The 26,840-nt window shown below is 41.9% G+C and overlaps 1 long non-coding RNA gene across 1 annotated transcript; it reads right to left on the bottom strand.

The window, feature by feature from the left end:
• Positions 1-2,967: 2,967 nt before the first annotated feature.
• LOC137097167 (uncharacterized) lies at positions 2,968-6,908 on the bottom strand. The gene is made up of 2 exons (XR_010910010.1): positions 5,396-6,908; positions 2,968-4,645 (listed from the first exon to the last, which is right to left on the bottom strand). It is a non-coding gene; the product is annotated as an uncharacterized lncRNA (long non-coding RNA).
• Positions 6,909-26,840: the final 19,932 nt, after the last annotated feature.

Here is a 26,840-nt window from a genome sequence, read left to right as displayed (position 1 = left end):
GTGCTTATCTCCATTTCTAAGTCGAAGAGCCGGCATTGTCCATAAACACCTCCAAGGTCATGTGGCCAGCATGACTGCATGGAACGCCGTTACCTTCCCACAGAAGCGGTACCTATTGATCTACTCACATTTGCATGTTTTTGAACTGCTAGGTTGGCAAAAGCTGGGCCTAACAGCGGGAGCTCATCCCGCTCCCTGGATTCAAACTGCCAACCTTTCGGTCAGCAAGTTCAGCAGTTTAACCTGCTGCTCCTTTCTTTTTTCTGCCTCCACCACTAAAATATTTACTTTAGTTTCTCTGCTTTGCCATGTAATACCATGTCCAACAAATAGCAGTGAAAGGAGGTGTTGCTGCACCAAAGCACATAGCTAATAGTTGCACCAAACAAAGCTGTGCATGTCCTTTACATATACACTTATTCTGCCCATTTCCTAGAATAGCTCTGTTAGCAACTGCTATAACCAAAACTGTTCTTATAGGCAAGTGGTCATGCTGGTTGGAAGATTCTGGGAGCTGTTCAATATCCTTATTTCTAACAATTCTTGGAAGAAATGTTTTGGAAGTGGGCCAAGGTTTAGAGCAGGCATGGGCAAACTTGGCCCCTCCAGGTGTTTTGGACTTCAACTCCCACAAATCCTAACAGCCCACTGGTTGTTAGGAATTGTGGGAATTGAAGTCCAAAATACCTGGAGGGGTCAAGGTTGCCGATGCCTGTTTTAGGGGAAGGGGACATGTCCATGATAGGCAACTGTCTTGAGTTAGAGATTTAATAAACAAAGCAAGCAAAGCATAAAGTTATTCCTCTTCCCAGCCTCCTTGTGTCCCCTGGAAAGCTAGGAGCCCTTGGTGGCGCAGTGGGTTAAATACTTGTGCCGGCAGGACTGAAGACCGACAGGTCACAGGTTCGAATCCGGGGAGAGTGCGGATGAGCTCCCCCTGTCAGCTCCGGTTCTCCATGAGAGAAGCCTCCCACATCATGCGGGGAAATGAGAGAAGCCTCCCACAAGGATGGTAAAACATCAAAATATCCTGGCCTCCCCTGGGCAACGTCCTTGCAGATGGCCAATTTTCTCACACCAGAAGCGACTTGCAGTTTCTCATGTTGCTCCTGGGGGGGGGGGGGGGCTTGGAAAGCTTGCCTTTCAACTACCACAGTTTGGCAGAGATAGGAAATGTTCCCTTTTCTCTCACCTCCTCCCACCTTCCCATTGCTTCCATGGGTGCAAACTGAGTTCAAAGTGCAAAAGTAGTTTGCACTCCATTAACTCAGCAGGAAGGAGAGAAAAGAATCTACCCATTCCCCAAAACATCAGAACCATCAGACATTGTTATGTTGCTGGTTAGCTTCCAAAATCAGATTGTTCTTGAATCCTGTTGTAGAAATGAAAGGTGAGAAGATATCTCAAAGGAAGGCACTTAAAGGTGCATCTACACTGCAGAATTGTGTTTGTGTTTGTGTTTGTGTGTGTGTGAGTGTGTGTGTCAGAAGCGACTTGAGAAACTTCAAGTCACTTCTGGTGAGAGAGAATTGGCTGTCTGCAAGGACCTTACCTAGGGAATGCCCGGATGTTTCACCATCCTGTGGGAGGCCTCTCTTATGTCCCCGCATGGGAAGCTAGAGCTGACAGACAGGAGCTCACCCCATCTCGCAGATTCAAACTGCTGACCTTCAGATCAACAGTTCAGCTGACACAAGGGTTTAACTCATTGCGCCACCACAGCTCCTGACACTGCAGAATGAATGCAGTCTGACACCACTTAAAATTCAGTTTGGCACCAATTTTACAAGGTATTTTTAATTCTCTGCTGAAAGGTACTGGTGCCTCATCAAACTACAAATCCCATGATACAGTAGCATTGAACCATGGCAGTTCAAGTGCTGTCAAACTGGATTAATTCTATAGTAAAGATCCGTGTTTCTCAAACTTTCTAATGCCATGACCCCTTAATATAGTTCCTTGTGTTGTGGTGTCCCCCAACCATAAAATTATTTTCATTGCTACTTCATAACTGTTATGAATCGTAATGTATCTATCTGATATGGAGGATGTATTTTCATTCACTGGACCAAATTTGGCACAAATACCCCATATGCTCACATTTGAGTAGTGGTGCAGTTGGGCAGCGATTGATTTTGTCATTTGGGAGTTGTAGTTGCTGAGATTTATAGTTCACTTACAATCAAAGAGCATTCTGAACTCCACCAATGATGGAATTGAACCAATCTTGGCAGACAGAACTCCCATGACCAACAGAAAATACTGAAGGGTTTGGTGGACATTGACCTTGAGCTTTGGAGTTGTAGTTCACTTACATCCAGACAGCACTGTGGGCTCAAACAATAACAGATCTGGACCAAACTTGGCACAAACAGTCAATATGCCCAAATGTGAACACTGGTGAAGTTTGGGGAAAATAGAACTTGACATTTGGGAGTTGCAGTTTCTGGGACGTATAGTTCACCTACAGTCAAAGAGCATTCTGAACCTCACCAATAATAGAATTGGGCCAAACTTCCCACACAGAACCCCCATGCCTTGAAAAGACTCACTGATGTGAACCTCTCTCCACCCTCGCACATTCTCCCTCACCCTCACATGCCACCACACTGCTATGCACCAAGCATGCCTGCTTTCCCCTCTCTTTCTGGAGTCTCAGAAAGAGCCCTCCCCTTGGCTGAGAGGCCAGCCAATCAAAGCAGAGGAGGGCTTTTCGTGGGATTATGCATCTTCAGTTTCCAAAAAAGAAGAGGACAGGCAGAGAGATCTTCAGCCTTCTTTGCCAAAGGGGTTCCAAAGGCTATCAGAAATATATGCTTTCTGATTGTCTTTGGTGACCCCTCTGAAACCTCCTTGTGACCCCCCCCCCCCCCCCCGGGTCCTTGTCAGAGTTTGGCGGTGTATAGCAGAAGGATTGCTAGATCAGCAGACACTGTGTTGCAAAATAAGGACTCTACAGGCTTTGAGTTACAAAAGAAACTAAGTTTTACTAAGCACATTTAATAGACATGTCTTATTACAGCGAGCTACAATTTAGGAACTAGTCAAAATGAAAGCCTCTTTATATCTGCTTATCTCTTCTTGCTGAGATTAGTTACTCCCTTCAGTTCCCAGCAAGAGCGAATCTTATCTTATTTCTCTCAAGGTTACATAATCACAGCCTCATAGTATGAACATTCTGCACAGCATTTCTAATACACAGTGGAATCCATCTTGGAAATACATAGAAGCACATTTAAAACACATACATAACTAAATTAATCCTGACAGTCCTGACCCCCAGGTTGAGAAAGACTGATGTAGATGCACTCAAGGCACCAATTTCTTTGCCACTATTTAAAAAAAAACAGTTCTACAAAGTACCAGAATAGCCATAATACTATTATTTGATTTCAGAGAGCCGGAATACAGATTGCAACGTATACTTGGTGAGAGCAAAATCAATCACAATGAAGTGTATGAGCAAAATGTAAAAAACTTATATAAACAGACTTTATATTTGAAGAGTTTGGAAGAAACATAAAATAATAATAATCAACCACCCACACAACAGATTATTATTAGATTTTTCTTAAGTTATTCAGACATTTGCCCTAAATTTTCTCCTATGGGTATTATAAGCCCCCATTATGAGTGATTCAAAATGTATAGCAGAAGGGGGCAGAGGGAGAGAAAAAAGACATTGGTAAAGCATTGTGATTTTGGAAGTCAACCCATGCAGACACAATGCAGTAAACATCCCCAAAGCCCAAGCTAATCTTAATGTTCTTACCAAATGTTGGCATCATTTTGTATATACGAAATAGCAACGAAAAACAACAGCAAGCATGTGAAGGCTAAGAATGTAAAGAATGGGTCAAACTATTTCATCACAATAAAACTTACAGACTTAGATTATAATATGCTTTTTATGTGGTTTTGATTCTAACACCCAACTGTAACATGAAGTTTTATTACTTCCTCATGACATCCGTTCTCTGATGCATCCGTTCTGTGATAGGTTTGTAAATTCAACTTTATTGGGCAACAAAACTTTTTAGACCATAAAAAATCATATCTTAGATTAGGTTACATGTGGCTCGCTCTGCATTCCTATTCAATGCATACTTTTCCTGCCCTTTTTTACTTTTTTTGTACCAGGTACTTTAGAACCAACCTCATCCCTGCCCTCTTGGTGTCAGGATCCCATTCGTATATCATTTACAGCTTTTCCTTCTCCTCCCATCCTTTTTTAATAGCCAATATTTTATTTTGCTACACTCCATTACCTCTGTTGTTGCATCCCTTATTCAGCCTACAGCTGGTGCATTTTGTCACTATAAATGCCAAAAATGTATTTTGTAAAAGGGGCGTTATAAAGACCTGAGTTTAAATGTACATGAACTGCATTTCTCTGGCATATCTACCAAGGCAAAGTCATTCTGGATATGCAAAATAAATACTGCAGACTAAACCTGTACTGAAAACATATTATTATAGGTTAGAGTTGCTCATGGATGTGGTTTCAACCCCAATCCATTAGCTTGTCCCTGCTCAGTCTGATTTGGGGCAGGTTCATATCAAATCAGGTCAAATTGAGATTCCTTAAATCCAGTGGTTTGTGTCATCAAATGACTGTCTAGAGAAGTCAAAAAAATGGTTATACCTTTAGGTTCTTGTGGGTTTTTTCGGGCTATAGAGCCATGTTCTAGAGGCATTTCTCCTGACGTTTCGCCTGCATCTATGGCAAGCATCCTCAGAGGTTGAGAAGGTCTGTTGGAAGTAGGAAAAATGGGTTTATATATCTGTGGAATGGCTGGGGTGGGGCAAGGAGCTCTTCCCTGCTGCAGTTAGGTGTGAATGTTTAGCTGATGACCTTCATTAGCATTTGAAGGCCTGCCTGAGTCTGGGAAAATCTGTTGCTGGGAGGTGTTAATCTGTGCCTGGTTTTTTCCTCTCTGTTGTTTAGCTGTTATAATTTTAGAGTTTTTTAATACTGGTAGCCAGATTTTGTTCATTTTCATGGTCTCTTCCTTTCTGTTGAAATTGTCCACATGCTTGTGGATTTCAATGGCTTCTCTGTGTAGTCTGACATGGTGGTTGTTGGTGTGGTCCAGCATTTCTGTGTTCTCAAATAATATGCTGTGTCCAGGCTGGTTCATCAGGTGCTCTGCTATGGCTGACTTCTCTGGTTGAAGTAGTCTGCAGTGCCTTTCATGTTCCTTGACGCGTGTCTGGGCAATGCTGCGTTTGGTGGTCCCTATGTAGACTTGTCCACAGCTGCATGGTATACGGTAGACTCCTGCAGAGGTGAGAGGATCCCTCTTGTCCTTTGCTGAACGTAGCATTTGTTGGATTTTCTTGGTGGGTTTGTAGATTGTTTGTATGTTGTGTTTCCTCATCAGCTTCCCTATACCTTTTCTTCTCTTAGTGTACATTACATATACCGGAAAAATCAAGTAAAAAGAGTGCTGGAGCTCCAGGAGCATATGTAGATCTTTTTGCATCTACATGATAGCCAGTCCAAAGATGTACTGGGACCAGAGTTTAAGGATTAGGACATCCATAGGGATACCAAGGTGCTTTTTTATAAAGCTATTGCCTTTCCAACCCTGTTATACGCCTACGAAATGTGGACTATCCACAAATGTCACTCTCAACTCCTGGAATGATTCCATCAGTGTTGACTCTGAAAAATCCTGCAAATACCTTGGGAAGATAGGCAGACAAATGTCAGTGTGCTGGAACAAACACAGACCACCAACATTGAAGCAATGCTCCTATGCCATAAACTTTGCTGGACTGACCATGTAGTTTGAATGCCCATTCACCATCTCCCAAAGCAGTTGTTATACTCCCAACTCAAGAAACGGAATGTTGATGGACAGGAAAAGAGATTTAAAGATGGGCTTAAAGATAACCTTAAAAACTATGGCATAGACACTGAGAACTGGGAAGCCCTGGTCCTTGAGTGCTCTAACTGGAGCTCAGCTGTGACCAGCAGTGCTGTGGAATTTGAAGAGGCACGAATGGAGGGCAAAAGGGAGAAACGTGCCAAGAGGAAGGCACATCAAGCCAACCTTAACCAAGATCACCTTCCACCTGGAAATCGATGCCCTCACTGTTGAAGAACCTGCAGGTCAAGAATAGGGCTCCACAGTCACCTACATATTCACTGCCAAGACACTACACTTGGAAAGCCATCATACTCATACAAAGAGATTGCTTAAGTAAGTCAGTACTGGGACCACCATCTTCACGACTGTGTGACCATCAGCAAGCAGCTTTCTCCCAGAGACTTTCTGGAGAAGTCACCTGAAATGTATTTATTTATTTATCATATCAGGAGCAAACCAAACAGTTGCATTGCATTTTTTAACAAACAAACGAACAAATGAAACACAAAGTTTGCAAGCTTGGTAGTTGATTAAATGTCCTTTGACCAGTAGCTGGCCACTTGAAGTGCCTCTGGTGTTGCTGCAAGGAGGTCCTCCATTGTGCATGTAGCAGGGCTCAGGTTGCATTGCAGCAGGTGGTCAGTGGTTTGCTCTTCTCCACACTCGCATGTCATGGATTCCACCTTGTAGCCCAGTGGTTCTCAACCTGGGGTCCCCAGATGTTTTTGGCCTTCAACTCCCAGAAATCCCAACAGCTGGTAAACTGGCTGGGATTTCTGGGAGTTGTAGGTCAAAAACATCTGGTGACCCCAGGTTGAGAACCACTGTAGCCCTATTTCTCAAAGTTGGCTCTGTATCTTGTGGTGCCAGAGCGCAGTCTGTTCAGCGCCTTCCAAGTCCCCCAGTTTTCTGTGTGCCCAGGGGGGAGTCTCTCATTTGGTATCAGCCATTGGTTGAGGTTCTGGGTTTGAACCTGCCACTTTTGGACTCTCGCTTGCTGAGGTGTTCCAGCGAGTGTCTCTGTAGATTTTAGAAAAGTATTTCTTGATTTAAGTAATTGACGTGCTGGCTGATACCCAAACAGGGGGTGAGCTGGAGATGTCACTGCTTTGGTCCTTTCACTATTGGCTACTACTTCCCGGCGGATGTCACCTGAAATGACATGCCCAGAGATGTGATTTTGCCAATAAGTATCTGGGTCCATTGGTGATATAGAAAGGGGATAGGGCTGGATCCAGCTATCCACACATACAAAATTGCAGTAAATCCCATGTCTGCTTGACACCAAGTAATGGCTGGATGAAGCTGGTGTGCTGTGAATCTAGCTGTGCATCATGTGGGCTCCCCGCAGCAGTTGAGCAGAGAGCCCACATTATTTTGACAATATAAACATGGCCTTAGTCAGAACAGTATAATATTTTCAGTCTTAAAAATCTGCAAGGAAGGGATTATCCCCTTAACCTATACGAGAAATTTCAGAGAAAGAGGAGGTGTTTTTTGTATCACAGGTCTTTAAAGGGAGCTGCCAATAACAGCTTTACTAGTGAATTAATTGGGTCATGATACACTTATTTGCATAAATAAAGCAGGCATACAAGTGTATAAAGTATGAAAAGACATAGCCTAAATGTGAGAAAGCTTAACCTAAATAGTACAGTGGCTGATTGTAATAACAAACACTGGCAGAAACATGATGGTTTTGGCTGACCAGACATTATGAATATGGGCCAGATTCCTAAATCCAAGAAGTGACAAGGTTCAGAATTAAGGAACCCAAAGGTTCCAAAAGCATCTAGGGCCCCTTCTACACTGCCATGTAATTCAGATTATAAAAGAAGATAATCCACATTATCTGCTTTGAACTGGATTATATGAGCCTACACTGCCATATAATCCAGTTCAAAGCAGATAATCTGGATTTTATATGGCAGTGTAGATGGGGCTTCTCATGAAGAAGGGAAAAGGGGGAGACACAGGCATAGAATTAAAATGAAATTACCAACAAAATTGGGAAATTGCCATGCTTTTGACTACAGCTCCCAGAATTCCTCAACTTGTACGGCCAGAAGTCATGCTCATAATTAGACTCTAGAAGATGGACTCCAAACAGAACTTTTTCACATTCTGTCCTTGCTGGGAGTTGTAGTCCAGAAAAAATATTTGGAAATTCTCAAAGGGAAAAAGTTTCTAAAATGTTTGCAGAATTGATGGATGAAGAATCTAATCTTTATGCTAGTTTATAGTGAACAAAGCAGGGAACAGATTGGTTGGAATGGTTACTTCTGCATATTTACTATTATAGCACATGGTGCCTATGCTCCATTTCATTATTTTCTGGTTTTTACATGATGCTATCCTGTCTCCTTCAGTAGAGAAGCTAGGCAAAGACAATGTTGAGATTTACAGTCAAACTAGATGATACATTTATCTTAGGGCCCTTCTACACAGCACCTAAAATGCAAAAGTTACCTAGTTAAAAAGGGGGTGGCTAAATGACATTAGCACTAAATCTGCACTCATTCTGTACTCTGCTGGGGAGTGCCTGCTCTCAGTCCCACCCTCTTTGCAAGTGCTATTGGTAGGGACGAGAGACCGGGCCTTCTCAGTGGTGGCCCCTCGGCTGTGGAACTCCCTCCCGAGTGACATCAAACCATCTTCATCCCTCCAGGTCTTCAGGAAAAATTTAAAGACCTGGCTTTGTACAAAGGCATTAGGAGAGCAGGATAATACCAAATTTAACCTCCGTCTAGCAGTTTGAATAATGACTATGGAAAAATCAATAAGTATGAAAAATCAAGTCTCAGCACTATGTATGTTTTTAATCTGTTTTACTGTATTTATATGTTTTAACTGTTTATATGTTTTAACTGTTTTATAATCTGATATGGTAATGGTTCTCTTTGCAGTCATGCCAGCCACATGAACTTGGAGGTGTCTATGGACATTTGGCTTAGAAATGGAGATGAGCACCAACCCCCAGAGTCGGACATGACTGGACTTAATGTCAAGGGAAAACCTTTTTATTTATTTATTTATTTACAGTATTTATATTCTGCTCTCCACATCCCGCAGGGGACTTAGGGTGGATTACAATGTAGATATACATGGCAAACATTCAATGCCATAGACACAAAACATATATAGACAGACACTCAGAGGTTATTAACTTTCCAGCTTCTGATCACCAGGGGAGCTGTCGCTTCCTCATCCTTTGCATACTTGCATACTTCCTGGAGATTTTTTATGGTCTCGTAAATCAGTTAATTTAGCCTCCCCACAAAGTGGTACCCAATTTTCCCACTTGACAGATGCAACTGTCTTTTGGGTTGCAAAGGTTGACAACAAGCTACACAATTTTGGTTGGGAGCTCACTCCGACCCGGGCTGGCTTCAAACTCATGACCTTTCAGTCAGTAGTGATCTTAATGCAGCTGACTCCCAGCCAGCTGTGCCACAGTCCTTTACTATAGTATGTTTTATTGTTGTGTCTATGATGCGGCATTGAATTTTTGCCGTAATTTGTTCCCTTTGGGGCAGGATATAAATATAGATAATAATAATAATAATAATAATAATAATAATAATAATGCCCTAGTGGTCTAGGGCATTATTGATGTTTTCTCACTTATGTATCTGTGTATCTTATTTATTAGTTTATTTGTTTATTTATTTAAAGCATTTATATTCTGCCCTTCTCGCCCCAAAGGGACTCAGGGCGGAGCACAACATATAAACAGCAAACATTCAATGCTGAAACAGAATATACACATACAAAAACATTAAAATCACTTACCTTGACATTAAAATCCTCTGTTTAAAACTGTCTCAAATATCCATATCGAATATTGGCATATTGGCATAATAAGAGTTCTTACCACTGCGTCATTGCACAGTCCCAAAGGCTCGGTCCTACAGCCAAGTTTTTATCATCCTCCTAAAGGACAGAAGGAAGGGGGCTGATCTAAAAACCTAAAAACCAGTAAGAAAGAACAGTTCTTTTCAAAAGAACGGTTCACAATCTTATTTCAAAGAAGAAAAGAAAATGGAAAAGCACATCTCAGTATAAAAGTATCTAATTATTCCCCTAATAGGGAATTTCCACAGGCAACAGATATTTTACACAAGATGGGCTGAATTTCTCAGCTATCATCATATCAGTATGGCCATTAAAAGACACACACAGCCTTAACTACTAAACTAGATTATCTGTTTCCTTGTAAACAAATAACTCCCAGGGTGACTTTGTAGTTACGTTAGTGCTCAGGAAAAGACTTTTTCTTTTGGCTTAACAGTTTAATTTTGTGATTTCTGAAACCTTTTCTTGTGGATCTATCACTCAAAGGACTATTTTATGCTTCTGAAGTTTCAGAGCACAATCGAGTTAAGCCGATATGCTTTCAGGTTCGTTTATTTAGTTTGGAGAGTTTGGAGCACATGCTTAAACCCCCTACTGAAATTAATGGGGTTTTGAGAAGCGCTTAACTTTCACTGGAATGTCTCTCTCCAGTATTGAGGAAATGATGGGTGTATGACAACATTCCTCTCTGGCTTTCCTCTACAGTCTGGAAAAAAAAATAACAATACATCTGCAGCTAATTAAAAAATCTTGAAACTGAGACAGATTAGGAGAATCAGTCTTCTGTCATATCCAGAGCCATCCCAATTTTTTTTTGCTAACTGAGGCAGGGCAGCAAATAGCATCCCTCACACTCATACACCAAGGTGTGAAGTATCCAAAGTTAGCCAAGTTATTTTGGCACATGAGGGAGGAAATTCACAAGTGCTCCATGCCATTTCTGGCAGTAAAAATACAATAAGAACGATAGTAATTCAATAACTAGACATTTGCTGCCTTTTCATGACACCCACTGTCTTTTCTGTAACAGCATCTAAACTGGAATCCAAATGCAGAGAGGATAATTTCCCAAAATAAGTTAATATAGTATGTTTGCTTCGAACATACATAATTGAAAAATGCAGATTTTTTTTTGGTGTCTTAAGAAAATACAAGTTGCTTCTGGTGTGAGAGAATTGGCCATCTGCAAGGACGTTGCCCAGTGGATGCCCGGATGTTTTTTCATCCTGTGGGAGGCTTCTCTCATGTCCCCACATGAGAAGCTGGAGCTAACAGATGGGAGCTCACCCCGCTCCCTGGATACAAACCATCAACCTTTCAGTCAGCAGTCCTGCCAACACAAGGGTTTAACCCTTTGCGCCTTCTGGCAATTACTATTATACAGTCTCTCAAGCCACTCCTGACACAACAAAATGAAACAAACCAAAAACTATTATATAGTAATTATTATTACTATTCAGATAATAAGCATATATTTTGCATCTGCATTACCTTAAATCAAAGGTCTATGGGCCAGAAGTGGCACTCCTAGGTCATGTACGTGGCTCCTACCCTAAAGTCTAGATTAGGTCACTTTAAGTCTGAAATGAATTGCTGGGACACAGCAACAATCCTAATTAACTTGACTGTCTCGTCAGCCAAAAGCAGGCCCACACTTCCCATCGAAATCCTGGTAAGTTTATGTTGGTTGAAATTGTTCTTCATTTTAAATATTGTATTGTTCTTTTTTTTTTTTTTTGCACTAGAAATAAGATATATGCTGTGGGCATAGGAATTAGTTCCTGTTTATTTCAAACTATCGCCCCACCCCCAATAGTCTGGAGGATCGTGAACCGTCCCTCTGCTTTAAAAGTTTGAGGAATCTTGCGCAGTCGCACCTGGGGGCTATAACTCTTAGTGAAAGAGACATAGACGTGACATCTTTCCCCCAGGGGATTGCTTCTTGCCTTCCTTTAGGGAACTGGAACTCCCAAGGACCAAAATGCTGTAGATAACTCAAATAGGTTTTATTGTTCACAAAGAGTTATCCCTTTAAGGCAATAAGTTGGAAGTTTCAAAGGGGTAAAGGAAATATACATTACAGTCTCTGGTTGTCTTGGGTCCAAGGAGATTTCGCGGCTGAGCTTTTCAAGGTTCCCCCTTTCTCAATGGCTGCAAATGCCTGAACATTCACAGCCCCAATCGTATCTGAAGACACAAAGCCTTCCTCTGGAGCCACAGGACCGTTTTGAAGGTGCTTGGGTCTCCTCAACGTTGTCCAGGGCAATGTGGGCATGAAGTATGAGTCCCAAGGGTAAAAACCTTAGAATTGATAATCAGAGGTAACTTAATTAAGGGCTTTAGAGCCAAGTCTCTTTCTCACGTCTATCTGATAGAAAGTTTGATGGTAGAATGGAAAAGGAAAAGCTCTGCCCTCCTCCAGGAAGAGGTGGAGCCAAGCAATTGAGCTGAGGAAGCAATATAACTGGTGCAAATAACATTGATTGACAGCTATAAATAACCAATCAATCCAACTATACATTTACAAACTAGGCAAGTTTGGGCATGTTATACAATTTAAACCTTTGCAAATTAAAGTTCTACATATAGGTGGCGCCACTTGCACCATCACAACTCTGGTTTGGATGGTTAAGGGTCACATGCGGCGTTTGGCTGCCATGTAGCTGATCAGGTGCCATTCCACTGTAAGTAATCAATGTAGATGTGCCCCAAGAAATCTTCTATTTGATTTGTTTGCATTCCTTTGATACTTTTCCCCACTTCTTTTCTTTGAATGTCTAACCAGCATTTTGAAAGGTTCAGCTGATATTTGACATCACTATTATACTAGAAATTGGGAGACTGAAGGTTAATTTCATTGGGACAAATGTCCCCGTAGGCAGCGGAGACTCCCGCCTTCAAGTTGATTTGAACCGCAGCAGGGAGTTCTGCAGTTCCGGAGAACCAAGTTGGGACCAACAGATGAAATGTGCCCCAGCCAGCAGCTCAGAGCTCCTAGGATTGCATGGAACCTCCCTTCACTTTCCCTCTCCCTCCTTTGTAACAATCCCTCAATAAAGTGCTTGAACTTTGCAACTTTAAAACTTTTCCTGTCGATACTTTGTGTTTCTTCCCTGCCTGAGACTCGGCAAGCATGAAATTAACCTCTTTCTGGGCTCCGGAGACCCGCGAGCCCACTGGGGATGCCTTCCCGGCAGCCCCGGGACGCCAAATCTGCGTTAGTTCAAACCGCGGATACGGAGGTTTTCCTATTGGGCCCCCATATCCGCCAAAACAACAAAATGGCGGATTGGCCCCGTTTAAATTTTATATTTTTCTACTACTAATTCTAAGACTAACTGCCATCTCACTTTTCTCAATTTGGACTCACACACCCGAGAAATAATTGTTTTATTTTAAGTAATAAATTCGAACAGGGAAACAGCTGATTGTCAAGCTCAGCCGGCTTGGCCGAGCCGTTTCGCTCTGCTTGCTGCCGCTCGCTCCTGGATGGCCCCCGCCGTTGGGGACCCACCACCGCTGCCCAAAGGGAAGCCTCGGAGAAGAAGGAGGATCGGGCAGGAGACCCGATCCTCGGTTGGGAGCTCTAGTTTCCCCAAGGATGGAAACAACGGGATCCTGCTTCCCCCTTCAACTTCAGCCTCTGCCCAGGGAAAAGGACCTTCTGTTGGCCAGCCAGAACCACGGGCTGACCTCCACCTCCACGGTCCCCAGCCGGGAATTTGGGATTTCTAGTTTTCATGAATAAAGAAAAATAAATAAATAGATATTTTCTTTTGCAATAGTTGGGTGCGGGATGGAGATGGGTTGTGTATATGATATTATGAAATAACTCTGTATAAGCGATGCCTATGACCTATGATTTTGATATATATACATGTAACCTTATGAATTTCCTCTGTACCCTCGTCCCCTTGACCCTTGCCCCACAAAAATGATGTGACCAGGAACTGCCTGAGGGAGAACCTCTGTATCTCCCGAGACTCGCCCTTGATTGATTCACTTTGCATGGAACCATAACCATAATGGCCCCTTCCCCATTCTCTGAGCATGTCTGATGGGATAAGGGGATTATGGAAACCTGGAAAAAAGAAATTGTATTTGCATATGGCTACATTGATCCCCTGAGGTCTGCGGCCGGGACTGCCATTCATCCCACCCTCCAAAACCCATCAGAGGCAGGAAGACTTTTGTTTCCCAAATCACACCCTGCCAGCGAGGACAAAAGCCTTGCATTCCAGCTGGCAGATGACTCGTAAACCCATCATTTCCTTCCCATTGTCGAGGTTTGTCCTGCCTCCTGGCCTCTGATTCGTCCATCTTCAGAGGCGCTAGGAAGGCGCTGATTGGCCTCCCAGAGGCGACGGAGCTCGCTGATTGGTCCGGAGACAAGGCGGGCCACCAAGCCTCCTCCCAGCTGTTCTGCCGCCAGCCAATCAGCACGAAGCCGGCCGGCAATGGGCGGGCGGGAGTTTTGAAACTGTTTTCTTTGTCTTTTTGCTATAAAAATGCTTGGAAATTCTGTAACACCATGCTTGTAGAGGAACTATCCCTACAATTGCATCCGATTGCAGCTGAATCGCAAATAAATGCCTCGGTCACTGAACTTCTTCCGCCTTCGGTGAGATTATTTTATTTTAGATATTTTAACTATTTCAATTGGCTTCCGCTGGCCTCACCGAGGTATCCAGGGCCCTTTTTTACGCGGTCCTCGGGTCCTTCTCTCTTGAGGGGACCCTGCTAAAAGCAGCTCGATATCACAAAGATAATTTTTTTATTTGCAGTACCTCCATAGTTACACTCCTGTTCCAGGGTGATATTGATATACAGCAAGTTAGCAACACATTATTTTATCATAGATGTTGTTGGACTGCAGTTTCCATCAACTCCTGCCAGGCCAATAGTGAAACATGATGGGAGTAAGAGTACCTTAAAATGGTATTTAGCCTTACATTATGAGGGGTCTTTAAAAAGTATCTACACTTTTAAAACCTCACTATTTATAAAGTGTTTCAAAAAAGAACTACATCACTTTTCTATATAGTTGCCTTCCTTTCCCAGCAGTGTACCAACTTTTTAATACCATCAGATAAAAGGTTTTTAGTTGAATGCGTACTGAACGTGTACTGATGCACCGCTGCTTTCACATCATCATCACATGAAAATCTTCTCATTGAAGCTTCTTCGAGCATTCCAAAAAGCTGGAAATCAGATGGCACTAATCACTGATTATAAACTAGGTGATCTGTAACCTCCCACTTCAGTTGTCTGAGGGTTTGCAATGAGTAGGCTGCAGTGTGGGGGCAGGCATTGTTGTGCAACAACACGATTCCCTTTGACAGATTTCATCTTCTTTTAGAGCGGGATTGCAGGTTTCATTTCTCTCTGAAGCATGTCAAAATACATAGCACTAGTGACAGTTGTTCCACGTCCCTGATAGATTTTGAGAATAAACCCTTGAAAGTTCCGGAAGTCAGGAGATAACTTTTCATCCATACTAAGTGCTCATACAGAGATGAATTTGTGTGACCAGCACACCTTCTATCCACAAAATAAATATGATAGAACACTCTTCCTCTTTGGTGCAGTTTATAGGTTTCACAGCCAAATTCAACATAGTGTTACAACTCTTTTACTAAACTACAAAGTCAGCTGGCTTGCCAGGCAGACTACCTACATGGCACTCCCAGACACAACCAATGATTGCTACGTGGGAAGTCTGACTTGGCCACGGTGGTCCATGCTCTTGTTATATCCTGAATAGATTACTGCAACGTGCTCAACACGGGGTTGGCTTTGAAGACTGTTCGGAAGCTTCAAATGGTCCAACGGGAAGCAGCCAGGTAACTAACAGGGGCGGCGCTCAGAGAACACACTACTCCTCTGTTGCATCAGCTCCACCGGCTGCCAATTTGCTACCGAGCACAATTCAAAGTACTGGCTTTAGCCTATAAAGCCCTAAACGATTCTGGCCCAGCTTACCTGACCAAACGTCTCTCCTCCTATGAACCATCTAGAAGCTTAAGATTGTCTGGGGAGGCCCTGCTCGCGATTCCACTGGCCTCGCAAGTGCGATTGACAGAGACAAAAGACAGGGCCTTCTCAGTGGGAGTCCCCCGGCTATGGAACTCCCTCACCAGGGATATTAGATCAGCCCCCTCCTTCCTGACTTTCCAAAGTAAAGACCTAGCTCTTTGAGCCATCTTTTGAGAATGCAGCGGAATAGATAACATGGAACTCTGAATGATGAACATAGAATAGCCAGACAATGTTATTGGATAATGTTTTTAACAGGACAACACCGATGATTATATGCGTTAATAGTTCTTTTATATGTTTTATATTGTAATGTTGATTGTTTTTAATGGCACTTTTATGAATGCCTGACCGAATTTTACCAATCTGTAACCCGCCTTGAGTTGCCATATGGCTGAGAAAAGCGGGCAATAAATATTGTAAATAAATAAATAAATAAAGACTCCAGCCCTCACTGTTTCCAAAAGTGCGGAAACTTTTTGAAGAATCCTCATATATCTTCACAAAAACTCAAGACCTTTTCACTATGGGAAAAATCTCCTTTATGAGATTTCTCTTTAGGCATCTGACTGCGTTCATATTGGAAACAAGTTAATGTGGGGGTGGGGGGCAAGAACACACAGGAAGGCCTTCCTTACCCCTCTTTTATGCGCTTAATTCTCCATGCAAGTCTGTCTCAAGCAAATGTTTATACAACTTTTCACTGCATCCTGGCTGATAACAAACTAGCACCCTGTCAGATAAACTAGGACAGTGATTTATGGGAAAAGCCAGGATTGAAGGCAAGGGTCTTTTGCAGTAAATACCATGGCAGCAACTCTAGACATTTAAATCTAGGCATGGCTATGTAAGACGTTTAACTGATAGCATAGCTGCTGTAGCAAAAGGGCTAGGAAGGGAAGAATCTCTTCGACTGGTTGCACTTTTTAAGATCGGAATCAATACACTTGCTAAAATAATCTAAATGCTGACTTATTTGATAACAACAAAGGTAAGGGAAAAACCTAACAGGAACCATTCTTGAGTAGCATCTGTACCTGTCTAACAGGTTTACCATCAGCTCCTTATTTCAAGAAAGGGACCCTTATTTAGTGATAACCAATTTTAACATTAAAGAAGAAAAACCTTCTTGAAATCAAGAATGCATGGAAAATCCACTAGTTATTCACCTTATATTTCAAAGCATCATCTTTGTCTCCAAATAAGTCTTGATTTCTACAAAGTTCTCTCAAAGAAGTTGGTTTTAAAATCAGACGTATAAAGGAAAGAGAAATGCTGTAAAAAAAAAAGACTAGATCTAAAGGGTGTTGACATTTGATACCCTAGATTAGAGTGTGCAGCTTTTGTGAATCTGGAGGTTTTCTGCTCCTGAGATCCTAGGGTGGTGGTATGGAGAGCCAACATAGGTTGTTATGTTCCTTTAAACTGTTTATGATTTATGGCGACACTAAGATGTCCTCATTATGGGTTTTTCTAGGGCTGAGAGTCTGTGACTCACCCAAGATCATCTAGCAGGTATCCATGACTGAGTGGGCAATCAAACTCTAGTTTCCAGTTCTGTATTCCAATACTCAAACTACTCTCAAGTTGGAAAAAACAAGGTTTCAGCGGTGACCAGGGGAGCATTTGCACAGTTAAAACTTGTGCGCCAGCTGCGCCCATACCTTGGGAAGTCTGACTTGGCCACGGTAGTCCACACTCTGATTACAGCCCATATAGACTACTGCAACGCATTCTACATGGGGTTGTCTTTGAAGACTGTCCGGAAGCTTCAAATGGTACGTACAGCAGACGGCAGCCAGATTGCTAACAGGAGTGGTGCTCAGGGAACATACAACTCCTCTGTTGTGTTAGCTCCACTGGCAGCCTGTCTGTTACCGGCCACATTTCAAAGTGCTGGCTTTAGCCTATAAAGCCCTAAACAGTTCTGGCCCAACTTACCTGTTCGAACGCATCTCCCCTTATGAACCTTCCAGGAGCAGGGGAGGCTCTGCTCTCGATCCTACCTTTGTCACAAGTATGGTTGACGGGGACGAGAGACAGGGCCTTCTCAGTGGTGGCCCCTCGGCTATGGAACACCGTCTCTAGGGATATCAGATCGGCCCCTCCCCTTTTAAAATTCCCCCCAAAAAATTCAAGACTTGGCTGAACAATGTGACTGGACAATGTTTTTAACAAGGAGACCCTAATGATAGATGTGTTTATTGATTTTGATATGGTTTTATATTTATGTTAATGTTTTTAATTATATTTTATGGTTTTGGTGCCGACTGTAAACTGCCCTGAGCCACCTGCAGGCTGAGAAGGGCAATATATAAATATAGTAAATAAATAAATAAATAAAATTAGCTAGCATTTCAATATGGGTTGATGTGAGTTTTGCAGGCTGTATGGCTATGTTCCAGGAGCATTCTTTCCTGAAGTTTCACCCACATCTATGGCAGGCATCCTCAGAGGTTGAGGGGTCTGTTGGAAACTAAGTAAGTGAGGTTTATATATTTGTGGAATGTCCAGTGTGGGGGAAAATAACTCTTGTCTGCTAGAAGTACGTGTGAATGTTGCAGTTTGCCACCTTGATTAGCATTTAATGGTCTGCAGTTTCAAGGCCTGGCTGGTTGCTGCCTGGGGAAAATCCTTTGTTGGGAGGTGTTAGCTGGCCCTGATTGATTCTTGTCTGGAAGTCCCCAGCCTTTTGAGTGTTGCTCTTTATTTATTGTCCTGATTTTAGAGTTTTTGAATACCGGTAGCCAGATTTTGTTCATTTTCAAGGTTTCCTCCTTTCTGTTGAAATTGTCCGCATGCTTCTGGATTTCAATGGCTTCTCTGTATAGTCTGACATGGTGGTTTTTAGAGTGGTCCAGCATTTCGGTGTTCTTAAATAATATGCTGTGTCCAGGTGGGTTCATCACGTGCTCTGTTATGGCTGACTTCTCTGGTTGAATTAGTCTGCAGTGTCTTTCATGTTTCTTGATTCGTGTTTGGGTGCTACGTTTGGAGTCTACTATATACCATGTAGCTGTGGACACATCTACATAGAGACCACCAAACATAGCTCCCAAACACGGATAAGGAACATGAAAGACATTGCAAAACTCACAGCAACCCAGCAACCAGGCCCGTAGCCAGGATTTCGTTTCGGAGGGGGGCTGAGGTTTTTTTCAGGGGGGATTTCGGGGGGGCTGAGTTTCGGGGGGGCTGAGTCTGAGTGAAAGAGGGTCTAGCCTAGCAAACCTTTTGTATCATTACCCCAATACCCCCATGCATATGGGATATATTGAGTATGGTGATCAGATCATGATATGAATAAACATAACAGTTTAAATAATGCACCAGTAAGGCCTTTTCGCGAACCACCATGAAAATTTTGGGGGGGGGGGCTGAAGCCCCCCCCCCCCCCCCCGGCTACATGCCTGCCAGCAACCATGAAAGCCTTCGACAACACATTTCACATAGTATGTGATTTTCAATATGATGAACAGTATACAGGACTCCTGAAATCTATTTCAGAATAGGTTCTCCTACCTAGAGACTTCTCGAGACAAAATTCACTCTATTTTTGTCAGAAAAAGAGCAGTCTTGAGGAATCTGGTGAATTCTCAAGAGCCAAAACTAGCCCCATGTCTTCACTTTCTCTGTAAGGGGACTCACTGAGATTTACATATATCTCCTCTATACCTGAAAGCCAGATCTCAAGGAGAGTTTCAGTGCTAACTACAAACAGTTCTTCCTCATTAAATGAGTGTGTGCATGTCTGTTCAAGTTGTCTGTCAACATGAAATTCATAGGGTTTTCCTAATAATAAGCAATAAACATTATTTATATCCTGCTCCCTCTCCCCAAAGGGACTCGGGCTGCTCCTAGGCAAGGAATATTCAGAGCTGGTTTGCCATTGACCTCCACTGAAATATAGCATACAGCACTTGATAGTACGCTGCCCTGTGTCATCTTCAGGCTGATATGGGCAGGATAAAAGTAACGTAAATAAATGATATTCCATCCAATGCATAACCAGTTTTGCTTCGAAGCTCAGAAAAGATTTATTACTGTCAGGATTTCTACCTCCTAGGGCATACACCCCCTGTCCCAAGTATTTTGAGACTTATGATGAAAGAAGATATCATACCCTCTAACTGTTCCCATTTGACAAAGACAGTCCTCATTAATCCCCACTTTTTAAAATTCTTTTGTAAACAACCAAGTTCTTCTTTTCTCCTCCTTCCTCCCTTTGTCTTACTTCAATTGCTGCAAAACTGAGTTCAATGTGCAAACGTTGTTTTTGTTGGAACATGTAAAAATCAGTTGGTGAGCGTGTTAACTAAAAAAGCAAAGCATGAAGCTGATTGGTTGGCTAGCTGAGCCAGGGAGTTTTGGGAACAGTTGCATGTTTAGATTTTTCTGTGCAGGGAGCTTGCAAAGACAGTTTTGTATTTCTGCTTCTAAGCTGCTGGAAGGAGATCCTTCACATGGACACCTTAGGGCTACTTGAATCTCTCTAAAAGGATATTGTGAAAGAAGAGGAGAATTTATCTCCAAATGAAGAATTGAACTTTTGGTGGGACTTTAAAAGAAGCAATGGCTTTGGAGAAGGGGAGCAGAGGGCTGAAAGAAAATAAAAGAAGGGGAAATGTATAGCATATGTCTATATAACTGTAATTTTTTCTCAAATATTTATAAATAAATAAATAAATAAATGGACATTGTGTGAGTCAATGCAACTGTTCACATGACTGTATGTATGTTGCTCTGTATAACAAAGAGTAAACACCTTATTCTTTACTTATCATTTGTGTGGCATATCTTTTCTCTAGCAAGACAAATTATTTCATTTTTATTTACTTGTTTCATGTATAAATGTTGGAAAGGAACTGGCATCTCAGCTTTCACTGTCTGGGGACATTTTTCCACATACCTAGAATTTAGGCCATTTCTCCATCTTTCTCTCTTCCCTCCCTCACATTTCGGAGCTGCTTTAGTGTTAATCATTCACATTCAGTCATCCCTTCCTCCTACCTTATTAAATGATGGATTTATATTACTTCACAGCTTAACAATTGCACTGTGAAATGCATGTTTTATAGTGAGAAAATGCATGAAATTATCCTCTTAATGGAACTGATTCCTCCGTTTTGCTGCATTGGAGAGATTCCGTCAACATGCATTCATGGCAGAACTTAAGAAAAAAAATAAAGGATTTAATGGAAAAGATGTAAATTCTTTTCCCACTTTTATGTTATAGAAAACTAGTTTGTTTCACAACTTGTTTTGCATTTGTAAGTCTACAGTAGTTGTAAAGGAACAATCCAGCTCCAATGAAATGAATGAGGTCGGAACAAGACCATACTTGCGGTTCTGAGAAAACGTTGGAATGGTATTTCTCAATGTCAAGACTTCTCCTTTCCCCAAAGCACTTGATTTTCAATTTAAGAAGATGCTATTCTATATGTTTTATTTTGTAAGTTTGGTTTCTACACAGTCTTTACCATGTTATAGCAGCATAGATAAGGCTATTACCATGTAAATTAGACAGATAATGAACTCTGCAGAAATGTTCATTTAGTGTAATATTATATATTAAATGGAATGTGCTGAATTTCCTGCTTTAAATGAGATCTCATAAAGGTCAATGATTGCAAAATAAGAGCACACATCCAAGCAGGATCTAAGTAAAGAAAAAAATCAATACCAGTCTACTTTATTTTCACATCACCATGTGTATATAAATGTGTCAGTCATGTGAAACATTACGTGTCTTTTTTCTGCTTGTGAGAAAGGCGCCGACTGTTTACCTTCTTTGTGCCTTTTGGCATGAGATAACCTTTGAAGAAGAGGGAAAATATAGTTTTATTTTATATTTTCAGGACTTACAACTTTAGAGTTCCAAGACAGAGTTTAGACATATTTTTAGCATCATAGTTGACATAAACAGAAGAACCAGTCAATCTGTAAGGCTTTAATTCAAGCTGGGTGTGGAGACAAAATTAGTAACAGGATATCTGAATGAGAACAGAACAGAATAGAGAAGAACACAGAATAGAAAATCTGTCTGTAGGTGCAAGCTCTTTTTTTAAAAGTTGGAACCAAAAGGAGCCTGGTAATTGTGTTTCTGTTCAGCAGCATTTCACACTATATGACAAACCAGTTATCAAATTCAAAGGACTTCCAGACATAGCCTGTAATAAGCTATTTAAAGGCAAAAATCCTTGGATTCTTTAAAACATGTAGTTTGTCCTTCTTCTTGGGAAGTCAGCAGACTTCACCTATACCTAAATCTGGCTGTACCTTGGATTGTATGTACTACATATGGTAATACTCACTGGATAGCATTACATCAGTGGTTCCCAATCTGTCATCCGTGGACCATCCGTGGTTCACAAGAATGAAAATATGGTCTGCGGCCTCACCATTACTACACTGTTGCCTTGAAACCTCACGGCAGCGAGAGCGACTTGTCTTGTGAAACGCTCTTATAGTGCTGAAGCAGCAGGGATATCGGGAGAGGAAGAGGCTGACTACCCATGAAAGATTACTACTACCACATCAGCTCTAGGTTATTAAATATGGTTTTCTGTGGGTGAGCAGATGGCATATGTTCCGTATCAGAAACTAAAATGGATGTAGTCTATCCAATGCAATTTTCTGATTCATCACGCCAAATAAGCAAACTGAATCTAAAGTTGACCAAAAACTGATTTGTAATCTTTTTGGTACTAATGTTGGAGAGTGGTTCCTGGTCAAGTGGTCCCTGGTCAAAGTCATCCCTGGTCAAAGTCATCCCTGGTCAAAGTCATCCCTGGTCAAGCGGTCCCTGGTCAAAAACAGGTTGGGAACCACTGCACTACCTGGATCCGGAGTGGTGAATGCTGGATCAGTCCCAGAATAGTTTTTACTGCCAGCTCCCTGTGAGCACAATATGACTATTGTCCATTGCGCCTTACTTGGAGTAATGTCAACTGGGGTGCCAGAGTGATATGGGAGGGGAAGAGGAGGAATCCTCCCTCCCTTCTCCAATCACTTCTTTTCTCTGGTTAGCATCACTCCAAGTGACAAGCAACACATTGGTAGCCATGTTGCACTTACTCATTGGCTGCAACGATGCTAAGAAGGCAGATGGATGGTGAATGCCATCCCAGTCCTCAGGCCATCCAAGTCTGGGGAATACACATATAAACAGTTGAGGCCAGTTCTATCTCAGAACCAACCCAACTGCTTGTTGTTGTTTATTCATTCAGTTGCTTCCGGCTCTTCGTGACCTCATGGACCAGCCCACACCAGAGCTCCCTGTTGGCTGTTACCGCACCCAGCTCCTTCAAGGTCAAGCCAATCACTTCAAGGATACCATTGATCCATCTTGCCCTTGATCAGCCCATCTTCCTTTTTCCTTCAAAAAGTCTGTGCCCCAATGTGTGAATCTAACTTCATTACCCTCATGTGTTTCACTGTTGTTGTTGTTGTTGTTGTTGTTTATTCGTTCAGTTGCTTCCAACTCTTTGTGACCTCATGGACCAACCCATGCCAGAGCTCCTAATCACTTCAAGGATACCATCCATCCATCTTGCCCTTGGTTGGTCCCTCTTCCTTTTTCCTTCTATTTTCCCCAGCATCATTGTCTTCTCTAAGCTCTCCTGTCTTCTCATGATGTGGCCAAAGTACTTCATCTTTGCCTCTACTATCCTTCCCTCCAATGAGCAGTTGGGCTTTATTTCCTGAAGTGTGGACTGGTTGGATTTTCTGGCAGTCCAAGGCACTCTCAAAATTTTACTCCAACACCACAGTTCAAAAGTGTCTATCTTCCTTTGCTCAGCATTCTTTATGGTCCAGCTCTCACATCCATAGGTTACTACGGGGAATACCATTGCTTTTACTATGAGGATCTTTGATACCAGTGTGATGTCTCTACTCTTCACTATTTTATTGAGATTGGTCATTGCTCTCCTCCCAAGAAGTAAATGTCCTCTGATTTCCTGGCTGCAGTCTGCATCTGCAGTAGTCTTTGCACCTAGAAATACAAAGTCTGTCACTGCTTACACAGACACAACTGCTTACACAGACACAAAGTTGTGGCTTATTTTGGATTCTTGGGGAGAATTCAGAGCAATCCATAACTTTTGTTAACGCAGTTCAAGGCCATATTAAGCTACCTTGGCCCATGTTGACCCAAATCAGCTTTGTTCATAATGCAGCCACCATGGAGGTTATTCACCCTCCTTATGGGATAACAGGTCAGTGTAGATGTGCTCACTGTTTTCAGATATATTTGCCTGTTTCACATGTAAGGTTTAGCTTTACATTAGTTTAGTATTATGCCCACAAGCCTTAGGCTTGTCAGTTACACTCGCCTCTCTCCTTTTAGCAGCAAGGGCAGAGTTCCTTTTGGAGCTTTCATCTCTTTTGTTTAGCCTCTAACTAGACAAAATAGATATAAAGGGAAATAAATATTCCCCGTTGTTGTTGCTGATTCCATGGCATTGAGCCATGGCAGTTAAAACTGTGTCAAGATGCACTCATTCTACAGTACAGATGTACCCTTAATCAACTGTATCTTTTATCAGAGATGCACAGGCACAAAATCAAGATGTTAAATATTCTAGGCCAGCCATTCGACTTTGGCCAACAAATTTTTGAACCTCAGTTCTGACTTCCTAACAGCTAGGCTGGCTGGGGCTTCTGGAAGTTGATGTCCAAAACATTTTGAGGTCTAGGAACCATCCCTCTAAGGAGATTCACTATAATCCAGAAAAATCTAGATTGTGAAATTGTGATATGCATATGCGCTATATTGTATTGTATGTGCTATATTTCACTGTATACAGAATGTAATATATACAGTACTGTATTTGCAAGACCGGAGAGGGTACAAAGAGAAGTGAATACAAGACTGCAGAAAGATGTGTGCATCTGTGAAATGGTGCAAATCTAAACATAGTGCTTGGAGCATATCTTGGAAACAAACCCACACAGATACCAATGGACCTCTGTAGTTCTAGATTTGATGTGTAGATGTAGACAAGATAGCAAGAGCTTACAGACGGACTGCTTCTAGCATTAACAGTCCAAAGGCACTGGGTAGCTATATTGTCTTTCTCGCCTTAAAAAAATTTGGTCTGGTGAGGGCAAAAAGATGAAAGAAGCAGCAGGAACCCATGAGATGGATGCAAAAGGGAGTAGGAATTAATCTGGACATCCTCCATCATATGAGGCATTACGAAAACATAATCTGGAAGAGAAAGCAAGTTTGGAAAAAAAACTTTCTAGAATTTTGAAGGGCCAACAGAGATATGATCAAGGATGAAATTCTTAAGTATGTTTCTTCTGGAAGATGACAACATGTAATTTCAGCAATATTTATCCCACTGTGAAGAGTTCTTCAAGAACAGTTTTCAAATATTTGCAATTCAGAATTTGTTCTGTGCAAAATTTTCATGAACTTGTTTTGCACAAAAACCAGAATTTTCTGCAAGGAAAATAGCATTTCCATGTGGAAACATCATTTCCTTCAAAGAAAATGTGATTTTATGTATGGAAATGCACTTATGATGACTTATATTTTTGCAGAACAGAGTCCACTTAATTCAGTGCTTCAGTTTGTAGGCTGACTTTATTTATTATTTATTTTATTTACAGAATGTATATTCCACCCTTCTCACCCTGAAGGGGATTCATAGCGGGTCACAGAACACATATATGGCAAACATTCAATGCTGTTATACACCAACAAGACAAACAACTGTACATAGATAGAGGTATATATAGACTTTCCCATCTTCGGCACCTTGGAGGCTGTGCTCGGTTCTGTCCATGGGGGTGCTGTTGCTCCACTTCCTTTGCCTAAGAGCTTTGTTCGTAAACTTCCTCCTTGATCGAATGGCCTTCATTTTTCTGGTGTTTCCTTATGGGTGCCTTAAATACCTCCCCGCTTACGTGGTAACTACTTATCTACTGACATGGCTGTTTTCGAAACTGCCAGGTAGGCAGAAGCTGGGCTAAGGGCTAGGAGCTTATCCTGACCTGGGCTTTGAACTATCAACCTTTCAGCTGGCAAGATTTACTTCAGCTGGTGGGTTAACCTGCTGTGCTAAAGAAATGAAAATGTTTCAGCCAATTTGTCAATATGGTCTACTCCATAGAAGTCCCCAAGTTCTGAACAAAATGTGTTCTGTGAGTTTGTTCTTAAGTTGAATTCGTATGTAAGTTAGAACAGGTACATTGTAAAGTGTAAACTTCAGTCAAAAATATGTATTTTTTAAACTTTGGATAACGTAAGGAAGAGTTAACACTAGGCTTAGCAGTTTCCTTTGACCACTCCGGCTTCTTCTATTTGTTCTGATGCCCATAACAGGAAGGGGCCAGCCATCACAGATTTCCATCCAAAATGTGACCATATGGCAGCCGATCTCGGCTCTTCCTTCCCTATTTGGCACCACAATTTAATCTTTTTATTTTTATTTTATTTTATTTTCCTTTTTATTTTTATATTTCCTTGATTTTTTTTAATTTAGTGGGACTGACTGGAAGTTGAGGAGGTGTGAGGACGGGTGAGTGGAGTGCACATGTACAATTGGGAACTTATTATTTATTTTATTTATTTATTTACAGCTTTTATATTCTGTCCTTTTCACCCCGCAGGGGACTCAGGGCAGATTACAGTGTGCACATACATGGCAAACATTCAATGCCAATTTTGACATACAACATATACAGACATAGATAGAGGCTATTTAACTTTTTCTGGGCGCCAGGGGAGCTGTCGCTTTCATCGTCCATCTGCAACACTGATGAAGTACTTCCGCATTCCCTGCATGCGTTTTGCTGGAGTCTTTTTTTTTATGGCCTCATAAATTAGTTAATTTAGCCTCCCCACACTTTAAGGTGGTATCTTATTTTCCTACTTGACAGTTGCAACTGTCTTTCGGGTTGCAAAGGTCGACAACAGGCTACACAATTGGTTGGAAACCCACTCCAACCCGAGCTGGCTTCGAACTCATGACCTTTTGGTTAGAGTGATCTTAATGCAGCTGACACTCAGCCAGCTGCGCCACAATCCCGGTGGGAGAGTCACCCTTTTAGCTGTTTTTC

Source organism: Anolis sagrei, chromosome 5 (genome assembly GCF_037176765.1).
Source record: "Anolis sagrei isolate rAnoSag1 chromosome 5, rAnoSag1.mat, whole genome shotgun sequence".
Lineage (NCBI taxonomy): Eukaryota > Metazoa > Chordata > Lepidosauria > Squamata > Dactyloidae > Anolis > Anolis sagrei.
The sequence above is the reverse complement of the archived record's forward strand: the minus strand, read 5'-3'. Positions and strand labels throughout refer to the sequence as shown.